This window comes from Arachis ipaensis, chromosome B1 (genome assembly GCF_059453495.1).
Source record: "Arachis ipaensis isolate K30076 ecotype BB chromosome B1, ASM5945349v1, whole genome shotgun sequence".
Taxonomy (NCBI): Eukaryota; Viridiplantae; Streptophyta; class Magnoliopsida; order Fabales; family Fabaceae; genus Arachis; species Arachis ipaensis.
This window is the reverse complement of record NC_142436.1, coordinates 66,993,128-67,015,097: the sequence shown is the minus strand read 5'-3', so window position 1 is coordinate 67,015,097 and position 21,970 is coordinate 66,993,128. Positions and strand designations below refer to the sequence as shown.

At 39.6% G+C, this 21,970-nt stretch overlaps 1 non-coding gene across 1 annotated transcript; it reads right to left on the bottom strand.

Annotated features, from left to right (window-relative positions):
* Nucleotides 1-19,946: 19,946 nt before the first annotated feature.
* Nucleotides 19,947-20,054, bottom strand: LOC148576903 (small nucleolar RNA R71). Its single transcript, XR_015902774.1, has one exon. It is a non-coding gene; the product is annotated as a small nucleolar RNA R71 (small nucleolar RNA).
* Nucleotides 20,055-21,970: the final 1,916 nt, after the last annotated feature.

The following is a 21,970-nucleotide window of genomic DNA, read 5'->3' as shown; positions in this document are numbered from 1 at the left end:
TCAGAATGGACCATCCTGGATATATTCTATAATGGTCTGTCTGAATTAGCTAAGATGTCATTGGATACTTCTGCAGGTGGATCCATTCACCTAAAGAAAATGCCTGCAGAAGCTCAAGAACTTATTGACATGGTTGCTAACAACCAGTTTATGTACACTTCTGAGAGGAATCCTGTGAGTAATGGGACGCCTCAGAAGAAGGGAGTTCTTGAAATTGATACTCTGAATGCCATATTGGCTCAGAATAAAATATTGACTCAGCAAGTCAATATGATTTCTCAGAGTCTGAATGGAATGCAAGCTGCATCCAACAGTACTCAAGAGGCATCTTCTGAAGAAGAGGCTTATGATCCTGAGAACCCTGCAATAGCAGAGGTAAATTATATGGGTGAACCTTATGGAAACACCTAAAATCCCTCATGGAGAAATCACCCAAATTTCTCATGGAAGGATCAACAGAAGCCTCAACAAGGCTTTAATAATGGTGGAAGAAACAGGTTTAATAATAGTAAACCCTTTTCATCATCCACTCAGCAACAGACAGAGAATTCTGAGCAGAATCCTTCTAGCTTAGCAAATTTAGTCTCTGATCTATCTAAGGCCACTCTGAGTTTCATGAATGAAACTAGGTCATCTATTAGAAATTTAGAGGCACAAGTGGGCCAGCTGAGTAAAAAGATCACTAAAATCCCTCCTAGTACTCTCCCAAGCAATATAGAAGAGAATCCAAAGAGAGATTGCAAGGCCATTGATATAACCATCATGGCCGAATCCAAGGAGGAAGGGGAGGACGTGAATCCCAAGGAGGAAGACCTCCTGGGACGTCCAGTGATCAATAAGGAGTTTCCCTCTGAGGAACCAAAGGAATCTGAGGCTCATCTAGAGACCATAGCGATTCCATTGAACCTCCTTATGCCCTTCATGAGCTCTGATGAGTATTCTTCTTATGAAGAGAATGAGGATATTACTGAAGAGCAAGTTGCCAAGTACCTTGGTGCAATCATGAAGCTGAATGCCAATTTATTTGGTAATGAGACTTGGCGAGATGAACCTCCCCTATTCACCAATGAACTAAATGCATTGGATCAACTGAGATTGCCTCAGAAGAAACAGGATCCTGGAAAGTTTCTAATACCTTGTACCATAGGCACCATGACCTTTGAGAAGGCTCTATGTGACCTTGGGTCAGTGATAAACCTCATGCCCCTCTCTGTAATGGAGAAACTGGGAATTTTTGAGGTATAAGCTGCTAAAATCTCATTAGAGATGTCAGACAACTCCAGAAAACAGGCTTATGGACAAGTAGAGGACATGTTAGTAAAGGTTGAAGGCCTTTACATCCCTGCTGATTTCATAATCCTAGATACCGGGAAGGATGAGGATGAATCCATCATCCTTGGAAGACCCTTCCTAGCCACAGCAAGAGCTGTGATTGATGTTGACAGAGGTGAACTAGTCCTTCAATTGAATGAAGACTCCCTTGTGTTTAAAACTCAAGGTCATCCTTCTGTAAATATGGAAAAGAGGCACAGTAAGCTTCTCTCAAAACAGAGTCATACAGAGCCCCCACAATCAAACTCTAAGTTTGGTGTTGGGAGGCCACAACCAAACTCTAAGTTTGGTGTTGAACTCCCATATCCAAACTCTAAGTTTAGTGTTGGGAAGTCTCAACAATGCTCTGAACATCTGTGAGGCTCCATGAGAGCCCACTGTCAAGCTATTGACATTAAAGAAGCTCTTGTTGGGTGGCAATCCAATTTTTATTTATCTAATTTTATTTTTATTTTTTATTATTCTTTCATGTTTTATTAGATTCATGATCATGTGGAGTCACAAAATAAATCAAAAAATTAAAAACAGAATCAAAAATAGCAGAAGAAAAATCATACTCTGGAGGAAGGACTTACTGGCGTTTAAACGCCAGTAAGGAGCATCTGGCTGGCGTTCAACGCCAGAACAGAGCATGGATCTGGCGTTGAACACCAGAAACAAGCAACATCCTAGCGTTCAGATGCCAGGAATGCACACTGAGGAAAGCTGGCGCTGAACGCCAGAAACAAGCATAGAACTGGCATTCAACGCCAGAAACATGCTGCATCTGGGTGCTGAACGCCCAGAACAAGCATCAATTCGGCGTTTAAATGCCAGAATTGCATGCAAAGGCATTTTACATGGCTAATTAGTGCAGGGATGCAAATCCTTGACACCTCAGGATCTGTGGACTCCACAGGATCATCTCAGCATTTGTGGACCCCATAGGATCCCTACCTACCTCCACTCATACTCTTCCCTCTTCTCATTCATCTTCTCTTCCCAATAAACACCCTTCCCCAAAACCCTTCACCAATCACCTCAAGCTCTCTTCCCTACTACCCCTTCACCACTCACATCCATCCACTCTTTCCCATAAACCTACCTCATAAACCCCACCTACCTTCAAAATTCAAAATCACTTTCCCACCCAAATCCACCCTAAATGGCCGAACCTAACCCCTCTCCCTACACTATATAAACCCCTCCATTCTTCTTCATTTTCACACAACACAACCCTCTCTTCCCCTTCTTGGCCGAAACACAACCTTCTCTCCCTCTCCTCCATTTCTTCTTCTTCATCATCTCTTCTTTCTTCTCTTGCTCGAGGGCGACCAATATTCTAAGTTTGGTGTGGTAAAAGCATAAGCTTTTTATTTTTCTATTACCATTGATGGCACCTAAGACCAGAGAAACCTCTAGAAAAGGGAAAGGGAAGACAAAAGCTTCTACCTCCGAGTCATGGGAGATGGAAAGATTCATCTCCAAAGCCCATCAAGACCACTTCTATGATGTTGTGGCCAAGAAGAAGGTGATCCCCGAGGTCCCTTTCAAACTCAAGAGAAATGAGTATCCAAAAATCCGACATGAAATCCAAAGAAGAGGTTGGGAAGTTCTAACAAACCCCATCCAACAAGTCGGAATTCTAATGGTTCAAGAGTTCTATGCTAATGCATGGATCACTAGGAACCATGATCAAAGTAAGAACCCGAACCCAAAGAATTATCTTACCATGGTTCGGGGGAAATACTTAGATTTTAGTCCGGAAAATGTGAGGTTGGCGTTCAACTTGCCAATGATGGAAGAGAACGCACGCCCCTACACAAGAAGAGTCAACTTTGATCAAAGGTTGGACCAAGTCCTCATGGATATATGTGTGGAAGGAGCTCAATGGAAGATTGACTCAAAAGGCAAACCGGTTCAACTAAGAAGACTGGACCTTAAGCCTGTAGCTAGAGGATGGTTGGAGTTCATTCAACGCTCAATCATTTATATTAGCAACCGGTCTGAAGCTACAATAGACTGGGCTATCATGATCCATAGCATCATGATTGGGGAGGAAGTGGAGGTTCATGAGATTATACCTCAAGAACTCTACAAGGTGGCTGACAAGTCCTCTACTATGGCAAGGTTAGCTTTTCCTCACCTCATTTGCCACCTATGCAATTCGGCTGGGATTGACATAGAAGGAGATATCCTCATTGAAGAGGACAAGCCCATCATTAAGAAAAGGATGGAGCAAACAAGAGAGCCTATTCATGGATCTCAAGAGACGCATGAAGAAGCTCATCACCAAGAAATCCCTGAGATACCTCAAGGGATGCACTTTCCTCCATAGAATTTTTGGGAGCAAATCAACACCTCCCTAGGAGAATTAAGTTCCAACATGGGACAACTAAGGGTGGAACATCAAGAGCACTCCATCATCCTTCATGAAATTAGAAAAGATCAAAGAGCAATGAGGGAGGAGCAACAAAGACAAGGAAGAGACATAGAAGAGCTCAAGAACATCATTGGTTCTTCAAGGATAAAACGCCACCATCACTAAGGTGGACTCATTCCTTGTTCTTACATTCTCTGTTTTTCGTTTTTTCTATGTTAAATGTTTATCTATGTTTGTGTCTTCACTATATGATCATAAGTATTTAAGTGTCTATGCCTTAAAGTAGTGAATATGAATCCATCACCTCTCTTAAATGAAAATATTTTAATTCAAAAGAACAAGAAGTACATGAGTTTCGAATTTATCCTTGAACTTAGTTTAATTATTTTGATGTGGTGACAACACTTTTTGTTTTCTGAATAAATGCTTGAACAGTGCATATGTCTTTTGATTTTGATGTTTAAGAATTTTAAATATGTTGGCTCTTGAAAGAATGATGACAAGGAGACATGTTATTTGATAATCTGAAAAATCATAAACTTGATTCTTGAAGCAAGAAAAAGCAGTGAATACAAAAGCTTGCAGAACAAAAAAAATAGCGAAAAAAAAGGAAAATAGAAAAAGAAAAAGCAAGCAGAAAAAGCCAAAAGCTCTTAAAACCAAAAGGCAAGAGCAAAAAGCCAATAACCCTTAAAACCAAAAGGCAAGGGTAAATAAAAAGGATCCAAAGGCTTTGAGCATCAGTGGATAGGAGGGCCTAAAGGAATAAAATACTGGCCTAAGCGGCTAAACCAAGTTGTCCCTAACCATGTGCTTGTGGCGTGAAGGTGTCAAGTGAAAACTTGAGACTGAGCGGTTAAAGTCAAGGTCCAAAGCAAAAGAAGAGTGTGCTTAACAACCCTGAACACCTCTAATTGGGGACTCTAGCAAAGTTGAGTCACAATCTGAAAAGGTTCACCCAATTATGTGTCTGTGGCATTTATGTATCCGGTGGTAATATTGGAAAACAAAGTGCTTAGGGCCACGGCCAAGACTCATAAAGTAGCTGTGTTCAAGAATCAACATACTGCACTAGGAGAATCAATAACACTATCTGAACTCTGAGTTCCTATAGATGCCAATCATTCTGAACTTCAATGGATAAAGTGAGATGCCAAAACTATTCAAGAGGCAAAAAGCTACAAGTCCCGCTCATCTGATTGGAGCTATGTTTCATTAATAGTTTGGAATTTATAGTATATTCTCTTCTTTTTATCCTATTTAATTTTCAGTTGCTTGGGGACAAGCAACAATTTAAGTTTGGTGTTGTGATGAGCGGATAATTTATACGCTTTTTGGCATTGTTTTTAGTATATTTTTAGTAGGATCTAGTTACTTTTAGGGATGTTTTTATTAGTTTTTATGTTAAATTCACATTTCTGAACTTTACTATGAGTTTGTGTGTTTTTCTGTGATTTCAGGTAATTTCTGGTTGAAATTGAGGGACTTGAGCAAAAAATCAAATTCAGAGGTTGAAGAAGGACTGCTGATGCTGTTGGATTCTAACCTCCCTGCACTCAAAGTGGATTTTTTGGAACTACAGAACTCAAAATGGTGCGCTTTTAATTGTGTTGAAAAGTAGACATCTAGGGCTTTCCATCAATATATAATAGTTCATACTTTGGCCGAGTTTAAATGATGCAAAAGGGCGTTGAACGTCAGTTCTACGCTGCAGTTTGAAGTTAAACGCCAGAAACACGTCACGAACCAGAGTTGAACGCCAAAAACACGTTACAACTTGGCGTTCAACTCCAGAAGAAGCCTCTGCATGTGTAAACTTCAAGCTCAGCCCAAGCACACACCAAGTGAGCCCCAGAAGTGGATTTATTCATCAATTACTTACTTCTGTAAACCCTAGTAGCTAGTTTAGTATAAATAGAACTTTTTATTTACATCTTCGGATCATCTTTGATGAGTTTATGCTATCTTAGACTTTCATGGGGGCTGGCCATTCGGCCATGCCTGGACCATTATCACTTATGTATTTTCAAACGGTAGAGTTTCTACACTCCATAGATTAAGGTGTGGAGCTCTGCTGTTCCTCATGATTTAATGCAAAGTACTACTGTTTTTCTATTCAATTCAACTTATTCCGCTTCTAACATATCCATTCATTCCCAAGAACATGATGAATGTGATGATTATGTGACGCTCATCATCATTCTCACATATAAACACGTGCCTGACAAACACTTCCGTTCTACATGCAAACAAGCTAGAATGAATATCTCTTAGATATCTAATACAGAGGACCGAGTCTGAGATATTAGAATCTTCGTGGTATAAGTTAGAACCCATGGATGGCCATTCCTGAGATCCGGAAAGTCTAAACCTTGTCTATGATATTCCGAGTAGGATCTGGGAAGGGATGGATGTGACGAACATCAAACTCGCGAGTACTGGGCGTAGTGACAGACGCAAAAGGAGGGTGAATCCTATTCCAGTATGATCGAGAACCTCCAGATGATTAGCCGTGCCGTGACAGAGCATTTGGACCATTTTCACAGAGAGGATGAGATGTAGCCATTGACAACGGTGATGCCCTACAGAAAGCTTGCCATGGAAAGGAGTAAGACTGATTGGATGAAGATAGCAGGAAATCAGAGGTTCAGAGGAATGAAAGCATCTCTATATGCTTATCTGAAATTCTCACCAATGATATACATAAGTATCTTTATCTTTATTTTCTATTTATTTATTATTATGTATTCGAAAACTCCATAACCATTTAATATCCGCCTGACTGAGATTTACAAGATGACCATAGCTTGCTACATACCAACAATCTCCGGGGATCGACCCTTACTCACGTAAGGTTTTATTACTTGGACGACCCAGTGCACTTGCTGGTTAGTTGTGCGAAGTTGTGAAGTTATGTTTGGACCATGGTATTGCGCACTAGGTTTTGGCGCCATTACCAGGGAGAGAACGAACAACAAATGTTACCTAACTTGAGTAACAATTTCGCATACCAGTGCATATGGTCAAGTGAGCTTAAAATTTGAATTCTTGATTAACTTAAACTTCCTACCTAACCTATGACAACCTATACAATTCTAAACAAATCTAGCTATCCATTCTTCACTTTTCTACACACTCATGCATTCTCTTTTAGATCACCACACATATGCATTAATCATTATTAAAGTTACCTTGGGGCGTTTTTGTCCCCTTTTTATTGCAATTCTTTTTCCTTCTTTTCCTAGTTTTTTTAATTAAAATATATACAAGAATATCAATGCATATGGTTTACCAATGATTAACACATGAGCATGCACCTAATTCCTAAAATTTTCAACATAAATAAAGAAATACACTTTTATGTCTACCCAATGTACCCAACTTTCCCAAATTCTAATGATGAACACTCTCACTAGCCTAAGCTAATCAAATATCCAAACAAGGGACATTTATTATTTTTCACTTAGGCTTGTAATGTGCTACAATTAAGAACAAATGGGTTAAGCATAGGCTCAAAATTGGCTAGCAATAGAAGATAAAAGGTAGGCTATTTGGGTAAGTGAGCTATTTGAACAATGGTCTCAATCATATAAATGCATGTATACACAAAATAATGGACATAAAGAATCAAACAAATCAAAGATTACACTCATAACAAGAGAATAATGCACACAAGAATAAAAATAAGTAGTTATGTATGATGTAACCACACAATTAGGCTCAAAACTTACGTGCTTGTATTCTTTGCTCAAAACATGATCCACAAAGTGTATTAATCAAGCAAGTTCTAAAAAAAATTTTCAACCAATTGGGGTGGTGCCCTAGAAATGGAATTCTTGGAAAATTTCATCATATTGACTAAGCTTATTCTAGTGCAAGGTTGTGATTTAGAAATTTTTTAAAATTTTTTCCTAGTTTACCCCCTTGATGCCAGGGCATTTTGGCCAGTTTCACTGACCTTTTCTTTACTGTTTTAGGGTAGTTTCATGCATTTTCTTAGGAAATAAACAAGTTTTGGGTGGAATTTCACTTACATCTTGATTTAAGCATACATTGTGCACTTTACATGATTTCATGGGATTTTTGCATGAATTAGATGACAAATTGGATGATGCATGTCTCATGATGTAGATTAGAACTTTGATGCACTTTATTGCTTGATTTCAGGACAGGAAACAAAAAAGAACCACGTTAGCAGCCACGTTAGTCTAACTAACGTAACCGCTAACGTAGAATGGGAGCTAGCTTGCAACGCTAATAAGAAAAATAATCGTTAATAACGTCCTTGAAGCCATCATAGCCCACATTAAGAGTCACGTTAACTAAGTTAATGTGAACTCTAACATGGAAGAAAGAAAGTGGAGCCAACGTTAGTGGCACTCACCTTTGTCACTAACGTTGGACCAAGCTCATATTGGCCACGTTAGCTTCCACGTTAACTTAGTTAACGTGGACTCTAACGTTGGGAAGCAAAAGAATGGCCAACGTTAGTGACACTCACCATTGTCACTAACGTTGGACTAAGCCACCTTGAGCTACGTTAACTCCCACGTTAACTTAGTTAACGTGGAAGTTAACGTAGAGAAAGCAAACAATCGCCAACGTTAGTGAAACTCACCTTTGTCACTAACGTTGGAATGAGCCACAATGAGCCACTATGAGCCACGTTAACTCCCACGCTAACTTAGTTAACGTGGAAGCTAACGTTGAGGATAGGATGATGAGCCAACGTTAGTGACACTCACCTTTGTCACTAACGTTGGAGATGGCTATCATTACCACGTTAGAAGCCACGTTAACTTAGTTATCGTGGACTCTAACGTGGGAAGTAGGGGGCACCTTGGAACGTTAGTGACAAAGGTAAGTGTCACTAACGTTCTCGAAGAATTGGCAAGCCTACGTTAAGAGCCACGTTAACTAAGTTAACGTGAGCTCTAACGTAGGGGGAGGGAGGACTCTCAACGTTATTGGAAAAGGTGAGTCCCAATAACGTGTGCGAAGGATCAAGAGGCAATGTTAGTGGTCACGTTGGTGCCACTAACGTTGAAATTAACGTGGATCATACCTGGGTTAGGAACGTTAGTGAAAAGGGTGATTGTCACTAACGTTCTCGAACCCACACTCTCACTTAACGTTAACGCCACTAACGTCCTGAGCTAAACACCCTGCCTACTTCACACTTTCTCTCTGCAAGTAAAGCTAAGCTAACTGAAAAGGATAACTGCTTCAAACTCAAGATCCAAAGGCCCATATCCAAGACTTGAAGAACCAACTAGAAGATCAGAAAAGTAGTATATATAGGGGGAGTTTTGAATTAGAAATGAGCTTTTTGGGGGAGTTGGAAATTGGAGAACTACTCTCTGTATAATTTTACTTTCTCTGCACTTCTAGTTTTACTTTTCATAATGTATTTTCCATCTTTGTTTTTGATTTCTAGAGCTATGAACAAATAAACCCCTTTCATTAGGTTAGGGAGCTCTGTTGTAATTTGATGGATCAATATTAGTTTTCATTATTCTTTTTCTATCTTTTCTCTTGATTTTACTAGAAAGCTTTCAATCTTCATCCAATTGGGTAGTTATCTTGGAAAAGAAGCTATTCATACTTAGATCTCTTCTGAACCTTGGAAGAGGAATGAAGAGATCATGCTAGAAATGCTTTCTCATGTTGGACCAAATTGGGGTTGGATGGATATGGTGACTATAATTCTACCAACACTTGATTTGGGAATGCATGTGGTATAATCAGTGAACATACTTCATCTCTTCTCATGAGCAATTGACCAAAGAATTGGCTATTGATCAAGATTTGAGAGATTGAATTACAATTCATTGTAATTCGAAATTGTAATTCGATCACTTAAGATTGCCAAGGAGATCAATGAACGCATTGATTGAGGAAGAGATAAAAATGAACTTGATCCGGAGAATGCAACATCTCCTAAGCCCAATGAATTTCCTATTTTTGATCTTACCCATTCTCTTTAATTTCTGTAATTTACTTTTATGAGCATCTTCCCCATTCCCATTTAAGATTCTATAATTTACTTTCCGCCATTTACATTCAGCTCTTTATTTCCAGCAATTTATATTTTCTGCTATTTACTTTCCCGCTATTTAATTTTCTGCAAATCTCAAATTAAATTCTGCTTAGCTCAACTAGAACATTCCTCTAATTAAAGTTGCTTGACCAATCAATCCCTGTGGGATTCGACCTCACTCTATTGTGAGTTTTTACTTGACGACAATTCGGTATACTTGCCGAAGGAAAATTGTTGAGAGACAAGTTTCCGTGCATTAAGTTTATGGCGCCGTTGCCGGGGATTGATTTTGTATCAACAATGATTAAATTGGAGGATAACTAGATTGAGCATTTTTCTTTTGTTTGATTTAAATTTCTGTTTGAGTAATTTACTTTCAGTTTTAGTTATTTTCTTCCTTTTACCCCCTACTCCTCTTTCTTCGTTATTTACAATTCAGTTTACTAACCCACTAACTGTTTGATATATTGCATCACTCACACTAACATCATTTCTGTAGAAATTACTTTCTGCATCTATTTCCTTGCTTGTGCCTTGTTGGTTGTATGACAGGGAGAAGAAGCGGGGCTTCAACTTCCTTTGATTCTGAACCTAAGAGGACATTCCTTAGATTAAGGAGGGAAGCAAGGGGAAAGAGAGTAGTTGGTGCTGAGGAAGAGGAGGAGTACTTTGAACCAGATATGGACGAGAATATGGAGAACCATCATGAAGAAGAGGCTCACAACCATGGCAGAGAAGGTCTAGCAAATCATGCTGGGCAAGAGAGAAGAGTTCTGGGTTCGTACATCAATCCAAACCCAGGAAATTGCGGAAGTAGCATCCAAAGGCCAACCATACATGCCAACAACTTTGAACTAAAGCCACAGCTCATCACCCTTGTTCAGAACAATTGTTCATTCGGAGGAGGTGTCCAAGAAGACCCCAATCAACATCTAACCACCTTCCTGAGGATATGTGATACTGTGAAGTCTAATGGTGTTCATCTTGACACCTATAGACTACTTCTGTTCCCTGTCTCACTCAAGGACAAGGCATCTAAATGGCTGGAATCCTTCCCAATGGGGAATTTAGCAACCTGGGAAGAGGTGGTGAACAAGTTCTTGGCAAGATTCTATCCTCCTCAACGGATCAACAGGCTGAGAGCTGAGGTGCAAACCTTCAGGCAGCAAGATGGTGAGACTCTATATGAAGCATGGGAGAAGTTTAAGGACCTGACAAGAAGGTGTCCACCAGATATGTTCAACGAATGGGTGCAGCTGCACATTTTCTATGAAGGTCTTTCTTATGAATCAAAGAAGGCAGTAGACCACTCATCAGGGGGATCTCTGAACAAGAAGAAGACCATTGAAGAAGCCATAGATGTCATTGAGACTGTAACAGAGAATGACTATTTCTATGCTTCTGAAAAAGGCAACACTAGAGGAGTGATGGAGCTAAACAATGTGGATGCATTGCTGGCCCAAAACAAGCTTATCACCAAGCAGCTGGCTGACCTCACCAAGAAGATGGAGAGGAACCAAGTAGCAGCAATTACCACCTCATCAGCAACCCAAGAGGGAGTGAATGTAGAGGCAGAGGATGAGCAAGAACAAGCTAACTACATTGGAAACTCACCCAAGCAGACCCATGATTCATACTCCAAGACCTACAACCCTGGATAGAGGAATCACCCAAACTTTGGGTGGGGAAATCAACAAGATCAAAGTCAGGATCAGAGACGTCACAACCCCAACAACCATGCAGCTCACCAACATTCCACACAGAGATCATATCAACACCACCCTAACAACACCTCTCCACATCCATACCAAAACCAAAATAATCCAACTCACCCATCCAACCTCAACTCATCATCATCTGAAGATAGACTCTCAAGGATTGAGAATATACTTGAAAGCATATGCAAAGAGATTCAAGATAACAAGGTGTTCAAAGAGGAGGTGTGGTGCACGAAATTGTGATGTCCAGGCTCAAACAATCCCCGGCAACGTGAGCAACTTGGTGCTCTGATCTCAATACATAATTGTCACAACTTCGATACAACTAATCAGCAAGTGCACTGGGTCGTCCAAGTAATACCTTACGTGAGTAAGGGTCGAATCCCACGGAGATTGTTGGTATGAAGCAAGCTATGGTCACTTTGTAAATCTCAGTCAGGCAGATATAAAGTGATAATGGTGTTTTCGAATATTATATAGTAAAATAGGGATAGAGATACTTATGTAAATCATTGGTAAGAATTTCAGATAAGCGAATGGAGATGCTTTTCGTTCCTCTGAACCTCTGCTTTCCTGCTATCTTCATCCAATCAGTCTTACTCCTTTCCATGGCTGGCTTTATGCAAGGGCATCACCGTTGTCAGTGGCTACATCCCCTCCTCTCAGTGAATAATATGCTCACGCACCCTATCACGGCACGGCTATTCATCTGTCGGTTCCCGATCATGCTGGAATAGGATTCACCCTCCTTTTGCGTCTGTCACTAACGCCCAGCACTCGCGAGTTTGAAGCTCGTCACAGTCATTCAATCATTGAATCCTACTCAGAATACCACAGACAAGGTTTAGACCTTCCGGATTCTCTTGAATGCCGCCATCATTCTAGCTTACGCCACGAAGATTCTGGTTAGGAGATCTAAGAGATACTCATTCTAGCTTAATTCATGTAGAACAGAAGTGTTTGTCAGGCACGCGTTCATAAGGAGGAAGGATGATGAGCGTCACACATAATCATCACCTTCATCACGTTCTTGGGTGCGAATGGATATCTTAGAAGCGAAATAAGAAGAATTGAATAGAAAACAGTAGTACTTTGCATTAATCTTTGAGGAACAGCAGAGCCCCACACCTTAATCTATGGAGTGTAGAAACTCTACCATTGAAAATACATAAGTGAAAGGTCCAGGCATGGCCGAGATGGCCAGCCCCCTAAAACGTGATCAAAGGATCATCAGGTAATCCAAAGATCCAAAGATGGTCAAAAAGACGCCTAATACAATAGTAAAAGGTCCTATTTATAATAAACTAGCTACTAGGGTTTACATGAGTAAGTAATTGATGCATAAATCCACTTCCGGGGCCCACTTGGTGTGTGTTTGAGCTGAGCCTGAGTGTTGCACGTGCAGAGGCCATTTGTGGAGTTGAACGCCAGTTTCTGTGCCAGTTTGGGCGTTCAACTCTGGTTTTGGATCCTTTTCTGGCGCTGGACGCCAGATTTGGGCAGAAGGCTGGCGTTGAACGCCAGTTTACGTCGTCTATTTTTGGCCAAAGTATAGACTATTATATATTGCTGGAAAGCCCTGGATGTCTACTTTCCAACGCAATTGGAAGCGCGCCATTTAGAGTTCTGTAACTCCAGAAAATCCACTTTGAGTGCAGGGAGGTCAGAATCCAACAGCATCAGCAGTCCTTTTTCAACCTCTGAATTTGATTTCTGCTCAAGTCCCTCAATTTCAGCCAGAGAATACCTGAAATCACAGAAAAACACACAAACTCATAGTAAAGTCCAGAAATGTGAATTTAACATAAAAACTTATGAAAACATCCCTAAAAGTAACTAGATTCTACTAAAAACATACTAAAAACAATGCCAAAAAGCGTATCAATTATCCGCTCATCAAGGTGCGAGCCAGTATCAAGAACCAGGGAGACACCATCAAGAAGCTAGAATTTCAAGTGGGATACTTATCTGAGAAGATCCCCAAACCTACTGATAGCTTCCCAAGTGACACAGAGAAAAATCCGAGAGGTGAAGCAAAGAAAGTCAGATGGGAAGATTGCAAGATGATTACTATAAGTGATAAGGAGACTGAGGAAGAGCTGAACAACCCATCAGAATAACCTAAAGACACTTCGGCAGGAAAGCAGGGGGAGAATCATCAAGAAATCACAATTACACAGAAAGAGCTGACACAGAAGGAGCTGCTAAGACTCTATGCACCCTTTCCCCAATTACTAAATGGCTGTGTAGAGAAGAGACTATAGTCAAGGTTTCTTGACATGTTTGCATCTCTCCATGTAAACATACCATTCATCAAGGCCCTCCAACAAATGCCCTCATACATTAAGTATATGAAGGAACTGCTGACCAAGAAAAGGTCACTCAAGGGAGGACAAACCATAGTGATGAATAAGGAGTGCAGTGCTCTTATTCAACCAGAGATGCCTACAAAGAGGAAGGACCCAGTGAGTTTCTACATTCCCTGTGCCATAGGAGAAACAATGTTTGATAAAGGACTTTGCGATCTCGGAGCAAGCATCAACTTAATGCCTTTATCACTTATGAAAATGCTACAGATCAATGAGATAATATCCACAGATGTAGTTATCAGGCTGGCTGACAAAACTCAAAAACAAGTAGTAGGAGTGGTTGAAAATGTGCTAGTGAAGGTTGGAAAATACTTCCTGCCCATAGACTTTGTCATCTTGGACATGGAAGAGAGTCACCTGCACCCAATCATGTTGGGAAAACCATTCCTGGCTACAGCCAGAGCACTTATAGATGTGGAGTGAGGGGAGCTAATTTTGAGGATCCATGATGAACAACTCACCTTCAATGTTTTCAAGCCCTCACAAAAAATAGATCAAGAGAACAAAGAACCAAGCAAAGATCACAGTGAGATACTGAATGAAGAAACAAGTACTGAAGCACAACCAGCACATCTGGGAATCTCCTTAGTTGAGGAACAAGGCAATCAGCAGCTGTCACAGCTCAAAGAAAATCAGGAGGAACCTAAACCACCAGAGCTATATGAGACCAGCAACAAAACCTATTTGGAAGAGGAGGTCACAAAGAGCAAGGCAACATCAAAAGGAACAAAGAAGAAGGTACCAAGGAGGTGGAGGAACAAGAAGATCCCTACAGAGGACTTCTCTCCAGGGGATAAAGTAATCTCAGCTTACTTCCCAGCCATTCCCCCCGATCTCCCCACCATCCCATCTCAGCTACCTAAAGTTTTTACCATCAACAGAGTCCTCTCCTTGGAACATGTAAATATCCTTGATGAAGCCAATGGAGATAGATTTACTGCAAGGGGGGAGGACTTGAAGCACTACCAACCACCCTGATAAAGGCAGAACGTCAAGCTAGTGACGCTAAAGAAGCGCTTCAAGGGAGGCAACCCATGTTTTACATGCTTTAAAAAATAGTTAATAAATCAAGGTTCATAAAATTTGAATCAACTTGATATACACTTGAATGAATCATTGTGTGCAACATATAGTGAGGAACAAGTTTGGTGTTCAAGGCACACTAAGAGAACATGAATGTAACCCACATCATGTCACTCTTAGGGGCCTTGAACAAATCTTTTACACCACATGGCACCAAACTAAGTTTGGTGTTGCCAATGTTGCATACATGGATATTCAGTTAATCAGTTGGTTGGCATTCATGAATACTACTTAGTTAGTCATAAACAAAAACTAAAAAAAGTGGTAGTTGTTCCCATTTTTATTTTGCCGCCACTATCCACACAATTAATAATTACACTTTTTCTTGTTTCGTAGGAAAATTGATGGACAATTGAAAGGAAGATTCGGCCACCACAAAAGGGGAGTATTTCACACATGTCTCAAGGGAAAATGCATTGGGAATGGTTGCCATGCAACATTGGAAGAAGAACAAGCTTGGAAACTGAACCAATCCATTCATAAAGTTGGTGATCCTTGTGCTCACCCCATGTAAAACCCCATCCGTTCATCATACACCAATCCCATCAATCCACACCTTTCATCCACATACCACTTCCCTATATAAGTGGTTCGCACTAAGTACACCCTTAACATTCCAATTTCACTCCCCACACTTCTCAGTCTCGAAACCAAACACTCTTCCCCTTCATTGCACCAAATCTTAACCCAACCGAATTCCCTCGCCTATCCATACCTTCCACCACCTTCACACATCAACTCCTACTTATGGCATCATCAAGCTCTGATGAGCGGATAATTTATACGCTTTTTGGCATTGTTTTTAGTATGTTTTTAGTAGGATCTAGTTACTTTTAGGGATGTTTTCATTAGTTTTTATGTTAAATTTACATTTCTGGACTTCACTATGAGTTTGTGTGTTTTTCTGTGATTTCAGGTATTTTCTGGCTGAAATTGAGGGACTTGAGCAAAAATCAGATTCAGAGGTTGAAGAAGGACTGCTGATGCTGTTGGATTCTGACCTCCCTGCACTCAAAATGGATTTTCTGGAGCTACGGAACTCAAAATGGCACGCTTCCAATTGCGTTGGAAAGTAGACATCCAGGGCTTTCCAGAAATATATAATAGTCCATACTTTGGCTAAGAATAGTCGACGCAAACTGGCGTTCAACACCAGCTTTCTGCCCAAATCTGGCGTCCAGCGCCAGAAAAGGAGCCAAAACCAGAGTTGAACGCCCAAACTGGCACAAAAGCTGGCGTTCAACTCCAAGAAGGACCTCTACACGTGCAACACTCAAAGCTCAGCCCAAGCACACACCAAATGGGCCCCAGAAGTGGATTTATGCATCAATTACTTACTTCTGTAAACCCTAGTAGCTAGTTTATTATAAATAGGATATTTCACTATTGTATTTGACATCCTGAGTTTTATCCTGGATTGTATTCTGATCCTGTGATCACGTTTTGGGGGCTAGCCATCTCGGCCATGCCTGGACCTTTCACTTATGTATTCTCAACGGTAGAGTTTCTACACTCCATAGATTAAGGTGTGGAGCTCTGCTGTTCCTCAAAGATTAATGCAAAGTACTACTGTTTTCTATTCAATTCATCTTATTTCGCTTCTAAGATATTCATTCGCACTTCAACCTGAATGTGATGAATATGACAATCATCATCATTCCCTATGAACGCGTGCCTGACAACCACTTCCGTTCTACCTTCGACTGAATGAGTATCTCTTAGATCTCTTAATCGGAATCTTCGTGGTGTAAGCTAGAATGATGGCGGCATTCAAGAGAATCTGGAAGGTCTAAACCTTGTCTGTGGTATTCCAAGTAGGATTCAATGATTGAATGACTGTGACGAGCTTCAAACTCGCGATTGCCGGGCGTAGTGACAGACGCAAAAGGATAGTAAATCCTATTCCAGCATGATCGAGAACCGACAGATGAATAGCCATGCTGTGACAGGGTGCGTTGACCATTTTCACTGAGAGGATAAGATGAAACCATTGACAATGGTGATGCCTCCAGACGATTAGCCGTGCCGTGACAGGGCATTTGGATCATTTTCCCGAGAGAAGACCGAAAGTAGCCATTGACAATGGTGATGTATCACATAAAGCCAGCCATGGAAAGGAGTGAGACTGATTGGATGAAGATAGCAGGAAAGCAGAGGTTCAGAGGAACGAAAGCATCTCTATTCGCTTATCTGAAATTCTCACCAATGATTTACATAAGTATTTCTATCCCTTCTTTTATTATTTAATTTCGAAAACTCCATTACTATTTTATATCCGCCTGACTGAGATTTACAAGGTGACCATAGCTTGCTTCATACCAACAATCTCCGTGGGATTCGACCCTTACTCATGTAAGGTATTACTTGGACGACCCAGTGCACTTGCTGGTTAGTTGTGGGAAGTTGTGAACCATGGTATTGGCATCACGTTTTTGGTGCCATTACCAGGGAAAGAAAGAGCGATGAATTTTACATAATCAAAAGTGTAATCACAATTTCTGCGCACCAAGTTTTTGGTACCGTTGCTGGGGATTGTTTGAGTTTTCGGCAAGCTTTTGGTCGGGTAACATCAGTGCCAAGTTTGATCCGGCAACAACACCAAGTTTTTGGCGCCGTTGCCGGGGATTGTTCGAGTTTGGACAACTGACGGTTCATCCTGTTGCTCAGATTGGGTAACTTTCTTTTCGTTTTCTTTTCAAAAATATTTCAAAAATTTTCTCATCTGTTTTCGAAAAAAAAATAAAAATGTTTTCAAAAATGTATTTTTCTTCAGAATTTTTAAGAATGAATTCTAGTGTTTCATGAAGCATGTGAAGCCTGGCTGGCTGTAAAGCCATGTCTAAATTCATTTGGACTGAGGCTAGCAATTTGTTATCAAGAGCAAGCTAGTTGTTGTTAATCCACCTGCTACTGTTCCTGATTTACATGCTAAAGCTTGGCTGGCCATTGGCCATGTCTAGTGTTTTGGACCGAAGCTTTCATTGAAAGCTTGGCTGGCTAGTGAGCCATGTCTAATTCCTGGACTGAAGCTTTAGACTAAGAATGCAAGATTCCTGGAATTCATATTAAAAATTCTAGAATCCTTATTTTTCTTTTACAAAATAATTTTCGAAAAAATCCAAAAAAATTAGAAAATCATAAAAATCAAAAATATTTTTTTTTTGTGTTCGTGTTTGAGTCTTGAGTCATGTTATAAGTTTGGTGTCAATTGCATGTGCATCTTGCATTTTTCGAAAATTCATGCATTCATATTGTTCATCATGATCTTCAAGTTGTTCTTGGTAAGTCTTCTTGTTTGATCTTTGCATTTGCATGTTTTGTGTATTTTCTTATTTTTCATATGCATTCTTGAATTCTTAGTGTCTAAGCATTAAAGAATTCTATGTTTGGTGTCTTGCATGTTTTCCTTTCATTAAAAATTTTTCAAAAATATGTTCTTGATATTCATCATGACATTCAAAGTGTTCTTGGTGTTCATCTTGACATTCATAGCATTCTTGCATGCATCACATGTTTTGATCTAAAATTCTCATGCATTGCATCATTTTTCTTGTTTTTCTCTCTCTTCATTAAAAATTCAAAAATAAAAAAAATATCTTTCCCTTTTTCTCTCTCATCAAATTCGAAAATTTGAGTTGACTTTTTCAAAATTTTTTAAAATCAAGTTGTTTCTTATGAGTCAAATCAAATTTTCAATTTGAAAATCTTATCTTTTTCAAAAATAAAATCTTTTTCATTTTTCTTAGTTATTTTCGAAAATTTCAAAAATATTTTTCAAAAATCTTTTTCTTAATTTTACATCATATTTTCGAAAATAACAATAACAATTAATGTTTTGATTCAAAAATTTCAAGTTTGTTACTTGCTTGTTAAGAAAGGTTCAAACTTTGAGTTCTAGAATCATATCTTGTGATTTCTTGTGAATCAAGTCGTTAATTGTGATTTTAAAAATCAAATCTTTTTCAAAATTAATTTCAATCATATGTTTTCAAAAATATCTTTTTATCTTTTTTTTAAAAAAAAATTTGATTTCAAAATATCTTTTCTAACTTCCTAACCTCTCATCTTTTCAAAATTTGTTTCAACTAACTAACTAACTTTTTGTTTGCTTCTTACCTTTTTCAAAATTACCTAACTAACTCTCTCTCTCTAATTTTCGAAAATATCTTCCCTCTTTTTCAAAAATTTCTTTTCAATTAACTAATTATTTTTATTTTTGATTTCAAAATTTTTCGAAAATTACTAACCTTTTTCAAAAACTATTTTCGAAAATCACTAACCCTTTTTCAAAAATTATTTTCGAAAATTCTCCCTCTCCCATCTTATTCTATTTATTTATTCATCTACTAACATCTCATCTCACATCTCTACCCTCCTCACAGTTGTGTTTCTTCTATTACATTACATTCTTTATCTCCCTCTTTTCTTCCACTCACAAAGGGATCCCTATACTGTGGTATAAAGGAACTCTATTATTATTATGTTTTCTGTGCCCTCTTCTTTGTCATATGAGCAGGAGCAAGGACAAGAATATTCTTGTTGAAGCAGATCCGAAACCTGAAAGGACCCTGAAGAGAAAATTAAGAGAAGCTAAATTACAACAATCCAGAGATAACCTTTCAGAAATTTTCGAACAGGAGAAGGAGATGGCAGCCGAAAATAATAATAATGTAAGGAAGATGCTTGGTGACTTTACTGCACCTAATTCCAATCTACATGGAAGAAGCATCTCCATTCCTGCCATTGGAGCAAACAACTTTGAGCTGAAACCTCAATTAGTTTCTCTGATGCAGCAGAACTGCAAGTTTCATGGACTTCCATCTGAAGATCCTTTTCAGTTCTTAACTGAATTCTTGCAGATATGTGATACTGTTAAGACTAATGGAGTAGATCCTGAAGTCTACAGGCTCATGCTTTTCCCTTTTGCTGTAAGAGACAGAGCTAGAATCTGGTTGGACTCTCAACCTAGAGACAGCCTGAACTCTTGGGATAAGCTGGTCACGGCTTTCTTAGCCAAGTTCTTTTCTCCTCAAAATCTGAGCAAGCTTAGAGTGGATGTTTAGACCTTCAAACAGAAAGAAGGTGAATCCCTCTATGAAGCTTGGGAAAGATACAAACAGTTGACCAAAAAGTGTCCTTCTGACATGCTTTCAGAATGGACCATCCTGGATATATTCTATGATGGTCTGTCGGAGTTATCAAAGATGTCATTGGATACTTCTGCAGGTGAATCCATTCACCTAAAGAAAATGCCTGCAGAAGATCAAGAACTCATTGACATGGTTGCTAATAACCAGTTCATGTACACTTCTGAGAGGAATCCTGTGAGTAATGGGACGCCTGTGAAAAAGGGAGTTCTTGAAGTTGATACTCTGAATGCCATATTGGCCCAGAACAAAATATTGACTCAGCAAGTCAATATGATCTCTCAGAGTCTGAATGGAATGCAAGCTGTATCCAACAGTACTCAAGAGGCATCATCTGAAGAAGAAGCTTATGATCCTGAGAACCCTGCAATAGCAGAGGTAAATTACTTAGGTGAACCTTATGGAAACACCTATAACTCATCATGGAGAAATCATCCGAATTTCTCATGGAAGGATCAAAAGCCTCAACAAGGCTTCAATAATGGTGGAAGAAACAGGTTTAACAATAATAAACCTTTTCCATCATCCACTCAGCAACAGACAGAGAACTCTGAACAAAATACTTCTAATTTAGCAAACTTAGTCTCTGATCTATCCAAGGCCACTGTAAGTTTCATGAATGAAACAAGGTCTTCCATTAGAAATCTGGAAGCACAAATGGGCCAGCTGAGTAAAAGGATCACTGACATCCCTCCTAGTACTCTCCCAAGCAATACAGAAGAGAATCCAAAAGGAAAGTGCAAGGCCATTGACATAAGCACCATGGCCGAACCTATAAGGGAAGGAGAGGACGTGAATCCCAGTGAGGAAGACCTCCTAGGACGTCCAGTGATCAATAAGGAGTTTCCCTCTGAGGAACCAAAGGAATCTGAGGCTCATCTAGAGACCATAGAGATTCCATTGAACCTCCTTATGCCCTTCATGAGCTCTGATGAGTATTCCTCTTCTGAAGAGAATGAGGATGTTACTGAAGAGCAATCTGCCAAGTTTCTTGGTGCAATCATGAAGCTGAATGCCAAATTATTTGGCATTGATACTTGGGAAGTTGAACCTCCCTTGTTCATCAATGAACTAAGTAATCTGGATCAACTGACTTTGCCTCAGAAGAGACAGGATCCTGGAAAGTTCATAATACCTTGTACCATAGGCACCATGATCTTTAAGGCTCTGTGTGACCTTGGTTCAGGGATAAACCTCATGCCCCTCTCTGTAATAGAGAAACTGGGAATCTATGGGGTGCAAGCTGCTAAAATCTCATTAGAGATGGCAGACAATTCAAGAAAACAGGCTTATGGACAAGTAGAGGACGTGTTAGTAAAGGTTGAAGGCCTTTACATCCCTGCTGATTTCATAGTCCTGGATACTGGAAAGGAAAAGGATGAATCCATCATCCTAGGAAGACCTTTCCTGGCCACAGCAAGAGCTGTGATTGATGTGGACAGAGGAGAATTGATCCTTCAAGTAAATGAGGACAACCTTATGTTTACAACTCAAGGATCTCTCTCTGCATCTATGGAGAGGAAGCATAAAAGGCTTCTCTCAAAGCAGAGTCAAACAAAGTCCCCACAGTCAAACTCTAAGTTTGGTGTTGGGAGGCCACAACCAAACTCTAAGTTTGGTGTTGAACTCCCATATCCAATTTCTAAGTTTGGTGTTGGAGAGTCTCAACAAAGCTCTGAACATCTGTGAGGCTCCATGAGAGCCCACTGTCAAGCTATTGACATTAAAGAAGCGCTTGTTGGGAGGCAACCCAATATTTATTTATCTAATTTTGTTTTTGTTTTTCATGTTTTGTTAGTTTCATGATCATGTGGAGTCACAAAATAAATATAAAAATTGAAAACAGAATCAAAAATAGCAGAAGAAAAATCACACCCTGGAGGAAGCATCTACCTAGCGTTCAACGCCAGAACAGAGCA